Source organism: Peromyscus leucopus, chromosome 13 (assembly GCF_004664715.2).
Source record: "Peromyscus leucopus breed LL Stock chromosome 13, UCI_PerLeu_2.1, whole genome shotgun sequence".
NCBI lineage: Eukaryota > Metazoa > Chordata > Mammalia > Rodentia > Cricetidae > Peromyscus > Peromyscus leucopus.
Genome location: NC_051074.1, coordinates 22,091,734 through 22,106,586, shown reverse-complemented (window position 1 = coordinate 22,106,586; position 14,853 = coordinate 22,091,734). Strand labels below are relative to the sequence as shown.

The following is a 14,853-nucleotide window of genomic DNA, read 5'->3' as shown; positions in this document are numbered from 1 at the left end:
TTCTTTAAAAGACACCACTGAAGACTGGCACCATTTATCTTAGTCTAAAAGATGTATTACCGTTTTAGGAGGTGATCCCCCATGAGAATAGTGCCTAATTTATCTGAGTCCCTGTCACTAGCATGGCCACTCCGAATGCCACGTGAATATCCCACACTGGCTTTGGGGCAGAGGTCAAACGCCTCGGGCACCATGAAGCTGGCAAACCCACAGCTTGCACATATTTCCCATGGGCACCAGACCAGGTCTCTGTGAGGACTGTTATATATAGGCCAGTCCTATAAGGTCCGCATGGTTGTCGCCATCTAATAGTTGGAACTGACCTGGTGAGCTTGTAACAGAAGGCAAGGGTAAATCTTGGTGAACACAAAGCAGACAGGTGCAGTCAGGAGCTGAAGGGCGGAGGGAAAGGCTGGTGACCCACAGCAGGCGAGAACAGCACAGGAGTCACCCACAAAACAACACTCTCCACAAACAAAGGAAGCACGGGAATCCCATTGAGGGAGCCCACACGTATGTATCTGGGCCTTGACCCACCCCTAAGCATGCACATTAAGGAGTACACTCCTGAGGGTACTGCGTTTAAGATCATAAAGCACATGTATAAAATATTGAAGTAAACAAGAATGCCTCTGGGGCATGCTAGCTGGCACCATAAAGTTTCAGATGGAAATAGCTGAAAGGCCACTTTCAAGGTGCATTCATATGGGAGTTTGTCCAAAGGTGCCTGCTTCGTTCAGTGGCTATAAAGATCATACAGATTCATACCCAGTCAGCCAGTTCCATCTCCCAAACTTCCTTTGAATTCCCCCGAAGTGGTGTCTCTGCTCCAAGTATTTGTGGAATGTTTTGCTCTCTCTTTAGGCTCTACTGTCTTTCTCTAAAGGAGACACTCAAACTCAGAATAGGGGGCCATTCTGTTCCATGTCTTTATATGTGCCGATTTTTCACATGGATTCATTATGCATTCAAATTGTAAAACTACAACTGTTTCAATTCCCACGGTGATTGGTCCTATGTTGGTGTTTCTCAAGATGGAACTGGGGTTTCCCCAGAGTCCAAGAGATACTCGGATGTTAAAAAAACATTTGCATACAAATGCATTTTCCCATGGAAGAGGGCAGCCAACAGGACCCTGCCAAAGAATCAGGGCAGCCTTGGGATTGGCCATCAAGGAGCGGCCTGGAAGTCTGACCTAACGTGTGCAACAGTACAGCTGTTCAATGTTCTTGGTAAACGATCACCAGGCCTCATCATGAGGTCGGGCTGCTCATCCTGGATGGGTTATGGAATCCAGGTGAACAGTCCCTACATTACTGATCCCCTAAAGCCTGCAGGGTTCCAGCAGTGACGGCAGTGGCAATCTGTCCTAGTCTTACGGTTTCCCAGTGCACAACACTCAGTATCTGCCCTTGGTAGGGACCGAGCATGTCTGATCTTGGCGGGGACAAGGAGAGGCAGGGCAGTGTGAGCATGGGGGAAGAGCAAGGTCTGGGGCCCAAGGAAAGGGGCTGTTTGGGGGGAGGTGTGGGATAAATGGGGCACCCCCAAGAAGAGTTGGGCAGGAATAGGTTAATAGAGATTGGTAGATTAAAAAGGAAGGAAAGAAATAAGGGATGCACGAAAGTTCCCAAGATTGAATAACCATATGGGATACACATGGGCCAGATAAGACAGATGGGTCCTGGCTGGTGCTCAGGGACAGTGGGCACAGGGTCTCAGGCTCTGGCTACCAAGTGCTCTGGAGCCGATGAGGACATGGACAGCTCTGTTCACGCGTGAGCTGCACACTAGCTCAGTTTAGGAAAGAGAGGCAAGAAACCCAGAGTTTTTCATGAAAGGACACGATAGCCGGGCAATGACAAAGGACATGGATACAGCAGTGAGGAGCGGCCTGTCGTTTCCTGTCAGGCTGGATGGGCAGGTCCGGGTCCACAATCATTGTCACTCCTGACCCTCCTGCTGGGAAAGACGGGGCTGGCACCCACCTCCTGTCCAGCTGGCCGAGAAGCTGCCCAAATGTCCAGGGAGGAGGACCAGCTGGTTGGCTGGGCCGGGGCCAGAGTGACGAGCCTCACAGCCTGACCTTGACACCACTTGTACCCGCTCATCAGGCTGTAGCTCACTGGTGGCTCTTCCTTACTGGTGGAGAGAAACCCCAAGTCCCTGGTGCCTGAGGAGTGGGCGAGCCACCTGCCTCCGGGCTGCCTGGATCACGGCACTTCTGATCTCACGGCCCACCCTATCGTTTTGATGAGGAGGTCCAGACTGTGCGGCTTTCTCTCAGGATCTAGTACCTGTATCTCATGTGGGGAAGCAGTTGTGAATGTTTTTGGGGAACAATTCCTCAACTTCTACAGGTCCCACAGAGATGCGAGACCATAATCCCTTCCTTAAGGTCTTCCAGGGGCCGTGGATGTCCCAGTCAACAACTGTTCCCATGATATCTGAAGTGGATATTGGTGTCTGTTTCTAATTATGCTCTGTGCTCGGGGAGTTCATCTTGCATCACAATGTTACTTTGAGCCATCTTCCTATATATGTTTGGCCACCACTAATTGGGAAAAGTATTTTTAGTATTTGCTCTTCTTTCCATCTTTGAAGATATACCCTATTTAGGAAAAAAAAAAGCACTTTTTTTTCTGTCTAAAAAAGAATAGTTTGGGACTTTTCAGAAGCATGCTTTTAAATTTCTGCAAGCAGCTGGGCAGTGGTGGTGCATGCCTTTAATCCCAGCCCTCAGGAGGCAGACACAGGTGGATCTATGTGAGTTCGAGGCCAGCCTGGTCTACAGAGCGAGCTCCAGGACAGGAACCAAAACTACACAGAGAAACCCTGTCTCGAAAAACCAAAAAAAAAAAAAAAATGCAAGCAACCTTTCCATATTCAACGAAGAGGTCAGAAAGGAAATCAGAAGCCCATTGTGTTCATGGGTCCCCTCGCTACCTGTTTGGGACTAGAGCTGGAGTGAGCATCCTTAGACGTTGAATTCATATGCCTCAACACAATTCCTTAAAACCAATGTATTCCAAGGACTCAATAGAGGGTCTGAAGGTCCTTTCAGCTCATGGGATGTTGTGTATAAAGCACACGGAGGACATGGAGAATAGCCTCGTTGGTAAAGTGTTTGCCACACAAGCATGGTTTTTATAAAAAAAAAAAAGGCTGGGAAGGTGGAGACAGGAGGGTCCTAGGGCTCTCTGGCCAGTCAGTATGGCTGAATTGTGATGTTCAGGTTCAGGGGGAGACCTCGTCTAGCAGACAAGGTGGTGAGTGATGGAGGAAGACACCTACATCTTCCTCTGGGCTCTGTGTGCATGATGCCTTGGCCCCTTTTCTGTGGTTATGATAAAATACCATAACCAGGGCAACTTACAGAAGAAAGGGATTGTTTGAGCTCACCATTCCAGAGGGACAAGCGTCCATTACGGCAGGAAAGCGGTGGCAGCAGGTGGCAGCCATGGTGGCGGGAACACCTGAGAGCTCACCTCTAGAACGGGCAGCAGGAAGAAGAGAAAGTGAACTGGAAACAGTGTGTGGTTTGAAACCTCAAAGCTTGCATCCAATAACATACTTCCTCCAGCAGGACTGCACCTCCAAAATCTGCTCAAACACACCAACCACTGTGGATCAAGTGTTCAAACATCTGAGCCTCTGGGGACCAATCTCATTTAAACCACCACACATGTGTACACGTAAACCTGTACATACATGAACGTGTAACACACACACACACACACACACACACACAAATACAGTGCCAACTGAAGGTTATTTCTCTAGGAGAATGCCCCTGGGCTTGCCTTTGATATTTATTATTATTTTATTTACTTTATGTATGTGTGTGAGTTTGCATGCTCGTCTGTAAAGCATGAGCACCTGGTGCTCCAGAAGGCCAGAAGAGGGTGTCGGATCCCTTGGAACTAGAGTTACAAATGGTTGTGAACCACCATGGTGGTTGCTGGGAATTGAACCTGGGTCCTCTGGAAGAACAGCCAGTGCTCTTAACCACTGAGCCATCTCTCCAGCCAGATATTTACTATTTGGATATATCTTAGGCATGGTGAACTTACATCACCTTACATATTTCTGTCTAATGGAAAGATTATCACAAAGGTTATGATCCCATTACCCCAAAAGGTACACAGTTTTGCATATAACTTCGCTATCTAATTTGGGCATCCTTTTAAATTTTCTCATGGGCACTCAGTTCCTCAAAATGCTTTCTGAAGCATTTTTTTTTTTTTTTTTTTTTTTTTTTACCATTTTCACAGACCATTCATTAGCGAATAAATATTTGACATGTGCTGATTTTATGGTTACGTGAGAGTGATGTTTTTCACCTTTTGGGAGCTTTGACAGAATAAACACGTCGAAGTAGAAGTTGGCCCTGCTCTGCCCTCACATGACTTCAGACTGACAGCTACAGTGCGTGTGAAGCTGAGCTTGACTGTTTCCAAGGAGCCTCTTCCGTACTCAGCAACTAATAAAGTAGCAACATCTTGGGCCTGTGTGGATGCCTTACAGGGATGCGGCTTCTGGGAGAGTTTGTCTTGCATTTGGGAGAAATAGAAATGATCTGTGGTTCTTGGCACATTGAGGTAGTTTTTATAACTGTCTATGATATTGTTGGTTACCCTAAGTTCTGTGGGACCTTCCTTGTTCCTGCCCCTTCTGTGGGAGTTGAACTTAGTGACCCATTTCTAATGAATGGAATGTGGCATAAATAACCCAGCATGACATTTGAGGGTGGGTCTGAGAAGACAATGTGGCTCCCCTTTTGCTCTTGGATCACTCACTGGGGAAAATCTCACATGTCCAGTGATGTGTAAGCAACCTGCAGACATACCCTTGCAATCAAACCAAGGCCTCCTGCCGATAGGCACTGAGGCATTAAGGCATTTTGCCACAAGAGTGTACCGTTTCGGCTACAGAGCTCCCAGCATGGTTCAGGGTTTCTGATGGTTGCAATCCCAGCTCATGTCTTGAAAGCAACCTGGAGAGAGACTCTGGGTCATGACCATCTTCAAATTTCTCAGACATCGCGATGCATACTTACTGTTTTAAATAACTAAGTTCAGAGAATTTGTACCCCACAATAGATTACTACTACTGGCTAGCAGGCACACATATTTTAAGGATTTTCAAGTACACTGCAAAAATTACTTTCTCAAAATGTGACCTCAGTTTGCCCTCCCACAAGTAGCTTCATAAACTCACTCATTTGCCCAGACTCTGCTCCTGTTCAATTCCATTAGTTTTCTTTCTCCTTCTAGATAATGATCATAGAAAGTGACGTGTCGTTTTTTTTATTTCTTTCATTTATATAATTTCAAATGAGGCTGAACTTTTCTTTCATGCACTTATTGCCTGCACTGTTAACACACCTTTGTGTCCATTGATTCCTAAAGCTACTAGTCACTTAACATGTCTGTTACTGCGTTACAAATATTCCTCTTTTGTCTCTAAGTACAAAAGCATCCTTCTTGCAAGTAGTGCTTGGAGATCACTGTGTCACTCTCTCAAGGAAGGACTGTGTTAGCCATCTGGAGACAGCTTCCAATTGTGTCTTACCAGGAAGCTGCCCTGCTCTCATGCATCGCCTTCCTGGTGTGAGTCACACCCACCGAATGTCTGTAGTAGATGATAAAGATACATTCTCGAAGGCCGTTTGCATTCCAGAAACTTCTGCAGGGTCAACATTATTGGTCTATACTGTAGTTCACCTTCTCCCTGAGAAGTCTGTTTTCTTCGCCTCCTTTCCACAGGTATCAATCCCTAATCAATACCGTGCCTGTAAACTCGGTCTCAAAATCTGTTTCTGAAATATATTACACCTACCCTGAGACATCTCAGAACTTAAATCACTTAACTAGTAACTGATATATTACAAACATTCCTTTATACATCTTTTATTAAAGATTTGTGTGTGTGTGTGTGTGTGTGTGTGTGTGTGTGTGTGTGTGTGTGTGCTTCTGCCACAGTATGCATGTGGAGGTCAGAGGACAACTTGCATGTGCTGGTTCTCTCCTTCCACCACGTAGGTCCCAGGGACTGAACTTGGCAGAAAGTGCTCTACCTGCTAAGCCATCTTACCAGCCCTGTTAATTGCATCTATTTTAATTGACATAGTAGTTGTCTATAATTATGCAAAACAGGACAGCATTTTAATACATGTGCACAATGTGTACAAACTTGATTGGAGTAGGCCTTTATCAGACTATTTAAGGACAAGACAATTATCCCAAGAGAAAGTAAACAAGGGCGACACTGGAGACCTGGTGTAGAGCAGTTGTCAATCATGTGATGTCCTGCAGCAGGGTGATGGAGCAGCACAGGTCGATGTAGGGTCCAGGGCAATAGGGAACAGTCTCTATCCAGGGCTTTTGTGGAAAGAACTGACCTCAAAATACAGCTTGAGGGCACAGACCGTAAATGTGGTTTGTGTGTCTAAGCTCACTTACAAGACTGCTGTCATCCCAGCCACAACCTTTAAAGCTGTTGTTAAAAGCTTTTCACCTAAAAGGATATTTCTTGTACTTAGTAAGGAAGCTATCCAGGTTACCCTCATGTCCAAATGAATCTTTTCTGGTTTGAGTTCTTTTTCTTCTTCTTTTTAAAATTATTTATTTTATATGTGTACAGTATTCTGCCTGCATGTATACCTGCATGCCAGAAGAGGGCACCAGATCTCATTACAGATGATTGTGAGCCACCATGTGGTTGCTGGGAATTGAACTCAGGACCTCTGGAAGAACAGCCAGTGCTTTTAACCTCTGAGCCTTCTCTCCAGCCCCCCAGTTTGAGTTCTTTGTGGGAAGAAGGGCAACTATTTTTAAACCTTTCCTCAGAAGCTTCTGAGTAGACAGAACAATGACAGGAGACCCCAAATACCAACATCAGTGGGAGACTTGAGGCTGCATGGGTCACAGTTATTAAACAGTTCTCAGCATTGCTGAAAGCAGAGCTGAGGAACCCATTAGCTCCAGGCAGCATTTCCACGTCTACAGTTACTGCGATCGGTGCCTTTGCCGGGAAGCAGCTGTTAGACCAACCCACTGGGAGCTGCTTTCCCGTCACACAGCTCATGGCGCTGTCAGGGAGAAAGGGGGTAAGCTGGAGACCAGAGTCAGCGATTTACACGCTCCCATGGTGACTAGTTCACACCTAACATCTCAGGATTCTTTAACCTAGGAGAACAACTCAGACAGAGCAGGAGAGCTACTAGGTTTGGGCTTTTTTGTTCCCTCGTTTCAAAATGAAAGAGAGAAAGAGAGAGGAAGAAAAGAAGGAAAGAAGGACGGAAATGGGCAGTCATCTTTTAGTGCTCCCCCCCAGATAAACCATTTCCTCTAGCAGCAATTATTTTTACTGACCTTGTCTTTTTAAGAGAAGCCCCATATCTCCAAGGAAGGCAAATGGAGGAAGGAACCCTGATAAACCTTCCCCAGGAGGAAGAGGATAGAATGTGAAATGTAGCTATAAATACTTAACCATTTGGGGACTGATAATGGCCACCAAACAAGCTATGACTTAAAGTTGTGTCTGTGAGGAAACAGGAAGATGCATGCTGCTCATCCTTCAACTAAAATTCATCCAGAAGTGGCTGGGATTTTGCACTGATTCAGATCTTGGGTTATCCGCACACACATGATACAGCATAGAATTGGAACCCCACTGTAAGTATGACATACATCTGGGTCACTTCCTCACCTTATATACACAGCCTAGACGTGATACAGGGCCTCCCCGCTGTGACCCAGGCTGGCTCCAAAGTCACATTTCTCAAATGCTGGGGTTACAGGTCTATACCACCATGCCCAGGTACCACAATCATTTGAAGAAGAAAAAGCAGTGTTTGTTTACAGTGTTCATAGCAGCCTGGTTACAGGAGCCAAAGTGAAACATAAGCATTTCAAGTATCCATCGATGCATGAACAGAGAAAATGTAGAAATGCACACACACACACACACACACACACACACACACACACATATACACACACACACACAATACGACACATTTTTCATCCCTGAATGGAAGGAAATTTGCTGCACAACAAAGGGAACTTTAGAGATAGGGTGCTTGGTGCCAATCCATAACAAATAGATAATGTGTGGTTGTATGTCATCCTTTCATAGGAGATTCCTAGAGAAAATGTTTGTCATAGGGTCAAAAGTAAAATGGTGGTAGTCAGAGGAGGGGAGAGGGGAGGGAGAGTTATTGTTTCGTAGGCAAGGAGTTTCAGTTTACCAAAACGATCAAGTTCTGGTGGAAAAAAAAAGTGAATGTTCTTAATGCAACAGAACTGTATATTTAAAGCTTGCTAAAATGGGCAAATTTTATGCTACAAATATTTTGCTACAATAAAAATGAGGTGAGATAGAACAGAATAAAATATAGATCACATGAACATATTCACAGTGTAGAAATTTATGCATTCCATACTTTAAAACCAAGATCTTTTCTGTACATTTGCTCTGCTTCAATAAAAGAATGAGTCATGCACCGTGAAAGGACTGTGGTCCCACAAGGCTAGTCACTTAGTGGGAGACTATGAGGTTGACGGGATAATGGAGTCATGTAAGGATGCATTGCTTAGCAACTACCCTGATTGTCAAGAGAGATGTGGACGTGTTAAAAACTAGAATGGATTATGTCTAAATGTGTTGTCGGTAACATGGTTAAATATTGTTTTATGAAACTTTTGTTCCATTGGGTGGGTGTGTGCCTTCTGAGTCATGATGACAACTGTTATTTGGTTTTCATATTTTTGGAAAAAGGGGAAAAGCCAGGTGCAGTGATACACGTCTGTAGTCACTACTCAGTAGACTGATACAGGAGAATCGCTTAAGCCCGTGTGTTCAAGACCAGCCTAAGCAACATAATGAGACCCTGTCTCTAAAAGAGAGAAAGGTTTGGGAGGGTGAGGCAAGAGGGAGGGAGGCAGGGAGGGAAGGAAGGAAAATTGTTGCTGAGGCTGGCCTCCATTTCCTATCATGCCGCTTCTTCCTTCTTCCTGAATTTGATACCCTTTCCCTGTGGAAATGGTTTTAGCTTGCACTCATTTCTTTGGGCAGAAAAGCCCTTCCCCTGGGCTTGTTCACCATACGCACTCTTCTCCACCCAACTGCTCCTGGTGACTAGATCTTACAGCCTGGTTAGCCAGGACCGTTCTTGTCCTGCTCTATGAAAGCATTAGTATGTCATGACGGTGGGCTGTATGCTTCAACTCAAGAAAAACTGCAGTTCCTTTAGATCAAAGTGTTTGGGTTGTCAAAGCCTACGGTGACTAAGACTTCTGTCATAGTTTCCATTGCTGCGGTGGAAGACCAAAGAAAGTTGGAGGAAAGAGTTTATCTGGCTCACACTTCAGCATCGCTGTTCATCACTGAAGGAAGTCAGGACAGGAACTCAAACAGGGCAGGATCCCAGAGGCAGGAGCTGATGCAGAGGTCATGGAGGGTGCTGCTTACTGACTTGCTTCCCATGGCTTGCTCAGCCTGCTTTCTCTTTCTTTCTTTCTTTCTTTCTTTCTTTCTTTCTTCTTTCTTTCTTTCTTTCTTTCTTTCTTCCTTCCTTCCTTCTTCCTTCCTTCCTTCCTTCCTTCCTTCCTTCCTTCCTCTCTCTCTCTCTCTCTTTCTTTCTTTGTTTTTTTTTGCATGGTTCTTTTCAGTTTATTGCATGAAGGAGTTACACTAGTCCAAGTAAAAGCAGACCCCAAATGATTACATTATACAAGCGTGAGGTTTTTAACTCGTGACAAGGAACAGAAGGGAAATTCTACTCATTGCAAGGAAATCTCACTTAAGCTTCAGAGAGTCACAAGCACTTAAAACCTATGGACCTTCAGCTGGTCGTCCTTGGCCAGTCCAATCTCTATCAGGAACTGGCATATGTCTTGCGCTGGTCACCCTGTAGCTGAATTACTTCTCCATATTCTGGATGCTTAATTACAGTACCATTGCAAGTAAATTTCTTCTTAAACGCCTTCACTAGTTTCTTTTATGGTAATCATCAGCGATCCCTTGGACAGTAGTAAGGGTCTTCCTGCCGTTTCTTCTGTTGAATCCTTATATGGATATAATCCTCAGTGCCAGCAGGAAGCAGGTCATCACCCTTACTTGCATCAGCAAAGGGGTCAAAAGAGTGGAGGTTCTGGATAGCGGACATACAATACGATTCCTTTTTCTCGGTGGAAACGGCCTGTGGAAGGCGGGCGGGGGAGGGGGGTCAGAGCATCAGGAAGCGAGGGGGCTCGATGGGGAGGCAGTTGAGTCCTTGGTGGCGGCTCAGTGACTGGGGCCCAGCCTGCTTTCTTATTGAACCCAGGACCACAGCCCAGGGATGGCACCACCCATAGTGGGCTGGGCTCTCTGCCATTGATCACTAAGAAAATGCCCTAAGGCCTGCCTACAGGAGATACTGCATCAGTTGAGGCTCCCTGTTTTCTGATGACTGTAGCCTGTGCCAAGTTGACATAAAACTAGCCAATACAACTGACCCCTTGTCAGTCTGACACACAAACACGTCACTTTTTAATTAGAACATTTCCTTTCTCATTTATCTTCAAGATGTAATGTTAATACTAATATCATAATATAAAACATAAACAACTTTAAAAGTCCTACTGTATTTACAAATTCAAACACTTTAAAAGTCCAGTCTCTTTAAAATATCTAATCTCTCTAAAAATTTAAAAGTTCAAAGTCTTTCAGCTGTGAGCTCCTGTAAAAATCAAAATTAAAGTCAAATACTTTCTTACTTCAAGAGGAAGACCCAGGGCACAGTCACAATCTAAACAAAGAAAGATCACACTCAAATAGTGTAAATAATCCATGTCCAATGTCTGGGATCCACTATCTTCTGGACCCCTCCAAAGGGCTTAGGTCACTTCTCCAGCTCCGCCCTCTGCAGCACACACAGCTTGTCTTCTAGGCTCCAGCTGGCTCAACTCCACTGCTGCTGCTGTTCTTGGTGGTCATTCCATGGTAGTGGCATCTCCAAAATCTGGGTCTTCTGCTACAACTGGGCTGCACTTTCACCAGCAGCCTCTCCTGGCCTCTTTTCAGGGACTCCAGCCCTGCCGTACAGTGCAAGCCTCAGCCATTCTCTGTGACTTCATGTTCTTCACAAGTTCAAAACCAGTAAGATCTGGTGACTCTGATACTACCAAGTTCAGCTTCCAGCACTAGGCAAGACCTTGGTCACCTCTTGAGCACAGCTTCTGTTTGTGAACTCTGAGGAAACGCTTCCCAGAATAGTTCACCTCCATGCTGCTGCTCTCTTCTTAATTACAGTTGATTCTTCAGCTCCAGCTGACCAGCATCCATCATCCCAGCAAAGCAAAGGCTTTACTTTAGTGGTTCTGATCTCTTGTTAATCACAGTCAGTTCTCCAGCTCCAGCTGACCAGACAACACAGATTCTTCACACAAATGGCCTGGTAGAGTCTTTGCTTCCCTCTGAAACTCACAAGTCAGGCCTCTGTCGTCTGCACTGCTCTCAACATTCTTATCTTCCAAACTCCTACAGAGCAGTTCACTGAGCTCTCAACACTCAATGGCTTTTCTAGAGCAAAGTTCCCAAGTCCTTCCACAGTCTTCCCAAAACAACATGGTAGGTCTGTCACAGCAGGACCCACTCTCCTGGTACCAACTTCTGTCTTAGTTGGATTTCTCTATTGGTGTGATGCAACACCATGACAAAGCAACTTGGGGAGGAAAGGGTTTATCTGGCTTACAGTCTGTATCACTGTTTCATCTCTGAAGGAAGTCAGGACCAAAACTCAAACAGGGTAGAAACCTGGAGGCAGGAGCTGTTGCAGAGGCCATGGAGGGGTGCTGCTTACTAGCTTGCTCCTCATGGCTTACTCAGCCTGATGCCTATAGAACTCAGGACCACTTGCCCAGAGGTCAATCACTCATTAAGAAAATGCCCCACAGACTTGCCCACAGCCCTGTCTTGTGGATACATTTTCTCAATTGGTGCTCCCTCTGTTAGAATTATCTGTTAGAGATCTGTTAGAGATCACTTCCTAAATATAACGCCAGTAGCACAGACACTGAGAACAATAATTAATAAATGGGACCTCTTGAAACTGAGAAGAGTTTGTAGGGCAAAAGACATGGTCAATAAAGCAAAAAGACAGCCTACAGAATGGGAAAAGATCTTCACCAACCCCACATCTGATAGAGGACTGATCTCCAAAGTATACAAAGAACTCAAAAAACTAGACATCAAATATTGAACAATTCAGTTAAAAATGGGCTACAGAGCTAAACAGAAATTCTCAAAAGAAGAATCTCAAATGGCTAAAAGACATTTAAGGAAATGCTCAACATCTTTGTCATCAGAGAAATGCAAATCAAAACGACTCTGAGATACCACATTACACCTGTCAGAATGGCTATAGTCAAAAACACTAATGAAAGTCTATGTTGAAGAGAATATGGAGCAAGAGGTACACTCCTCCACTGTTGGTGGGAGTGAAAACTTGTGCAACCACTCTGGAAACCAGTATGGCAGTTTCTCAGAAAATTGGGAATCGGTCTACCTCAAGACACAGCCATATCACTCTTGGGCATATACCCAAGGAATGCTCAATTATACCACAAAGATACATGCTCAACTATGTTCATATTACCATTATTCATAATAGCCAGAACCTGGAAACAACCTAGATGCCCGTCAACTGAAGAATGGATTAAGAAAATGTGATACATATACACAATGGAGTACTACTCAGCAGTGAAAAACAATGATATCATGGAATTACAGGCAAATGGATGGAACTAGAAAATATCCTGAGTGAAGTAACCAGACTCAGAAGGACAAACATGGTATGTACTCACTCATGAGTGGATACTAGATATAAAGCAAAGGACAATCAGACTGCAATCCACATATTCAGGGAGGCTACCTAGTAGGGAGGACCTAGGATGACTGTGGCTTTTAAGTTTTGGTTTTGCCCAATCACTGGGCAAGCCTCAGTAAAACATTTCACTATTAGGATAAGAATTTGTACCGTTATCAAGCTGATGAAAGAAAATGCTGGCCGTATTTTCAGGAGGGAAGGCTAAAATCTTTTAGACTATGGATTAGCCTATAGAAAAATGTCTGCCGTAAAACAGTGAAGGGAAGATGAATAGGAATCTCACTTACACAACTTAAGTAAAACATAGCTCTCTGAACAGGTGAAGATAGGGTTCTTCTGTATCCCAGAATCTAATCAATATTTATATGTATAATTTAGCTATTATTTGGCTTAAAAAGGGCTTATTGCAAAATGTTATCATTTTTTACTATTTTCTATAGAGAAAATATTTCCAGTTTCAAATAACTCTGGACTTCTGAATTATGTTCAAAAAATAAGAAGAAGTCTGCCCTCACTCCAGCTGCATGACCGCACATGGGCAATTCAGGAGTTAAGAAAAGGGTCTTGCATCTTATGTCATCCGTGTTGCTGGTGACTATATGCACACGTGTGGTCAAGCAATCAGCACATACATGGTATAGCTCTATGCCTTAAAGAGCTGTGACTCAGACCCTACGCTCTCCCTCTGTTCTGTTCCCTCTTCCCCAACCATCTTTCCCTCTCTCTGCACGTGCTCCTTTCCCAGGCCTGGTTGTTCCTCCTCCCCACCCCCTGCCCCACTTCTCTTCCTCCTAATAAAGCTCTGCTACTAGGTAGTCATGGCCGTGGCTTGTGACCTTTTGAGAGGTAACCAGTGCCAGTAACCAGCGCTGTTTCTTATTCTTACACCCTCCCTCTGATAACTCTAGCTTGTGTCAAGTTGACATAAAACTAGCCAGCACAGATTTCAAAGCATTTTATTCTAACCACAGGTTGCTCTTGGATGTCCAGACACTTCTGAGGGCAGGAAGGCAACTGATATTACCCTGAGTAGCGTTCATTCCTTGAGAGTATGGAAGAGTCATTTCATAACACAACCAAGAAGGGAACTGCCACAGAGCCTGGAGGGACACTGATGTATTGTTTGCCTATTCTGAGACAGAGTCACTGTGACCCAGCCTGGCTGTTCGGTAGTTGAGGTGACCTTGGACTTCTGATCTCCTGCATCTGCCTCCCAAGTGTGGATTACAGCCGTACAGGTTAGCTGTAATTTTGAGTCTGCGCTCCCCACCTTTGTCTCTACCCCTTGCCATGTGTGTTTGCCCTTTTGATACTTTCGTGCTGAGAAAGATGATAGGAAAACATTAGGAGTCTTGTTTTCCCTAATTCAACCATTATGTTTCTATAAGAGCAAACAACATTGTAAGTACTGTAGCCAGAATTTTCTCCAGTCCCACCCGGCCCAACAGTTCTTCAGCACTTATAAAATAATCATTTGGAGCTTAATATTAATTACCAGTTGTATGGCCTTGCTAGCTAGCTCTCATAACTCAAATTAACCCATTTCTATTAATCTATATGTTGCCACACGGCCATGCCGTTACCAGTCTGCTGCATCTTGCTCCTCTTTGGTGGTGGCGGCTGGCGTCCCTCCCATCCCGCTTTCTCTTTCCTATCTGCCCAGCTGGAATGTACCACCTAACTTTATCCTGCCTCACCATTGGCCAAACAGCTTCATTTATCAACAATCAGAGCAACACATATTCACAGCATACAGAAAGACACCCCACAGCAAAGTACAGTTAAAAACAAAAACCGAACAAAAAAACACTGTGGCTCGTCATGGCCACGTCTTGGGGCAGGGCAGAAGTGTCTGTGCTGCACTGGTCCTTCACGTGTGATAGCATGCACAGGGCCACGTGTTAGAACTAAGACCGGAGTGGAGCAGCGTGACGCACACACTTACACAGAAACGGTCGAGATACGTAAGGACTGAG

The 14,853-nt window shown here is 44.8% G+C and overlaps 1 pseudogene; it reads right to left on the bottom strand.

The window, feature by feature from the left end:
* Positions 1-9,817: 9,817 nt before the first annotated feature.
* Positions 9,818-10,204, bottom strand: LOC114710686 (annotated as a pseudogene).
* Positions 10,205-14,853: the final 4,649 nt, after the last annotated feature.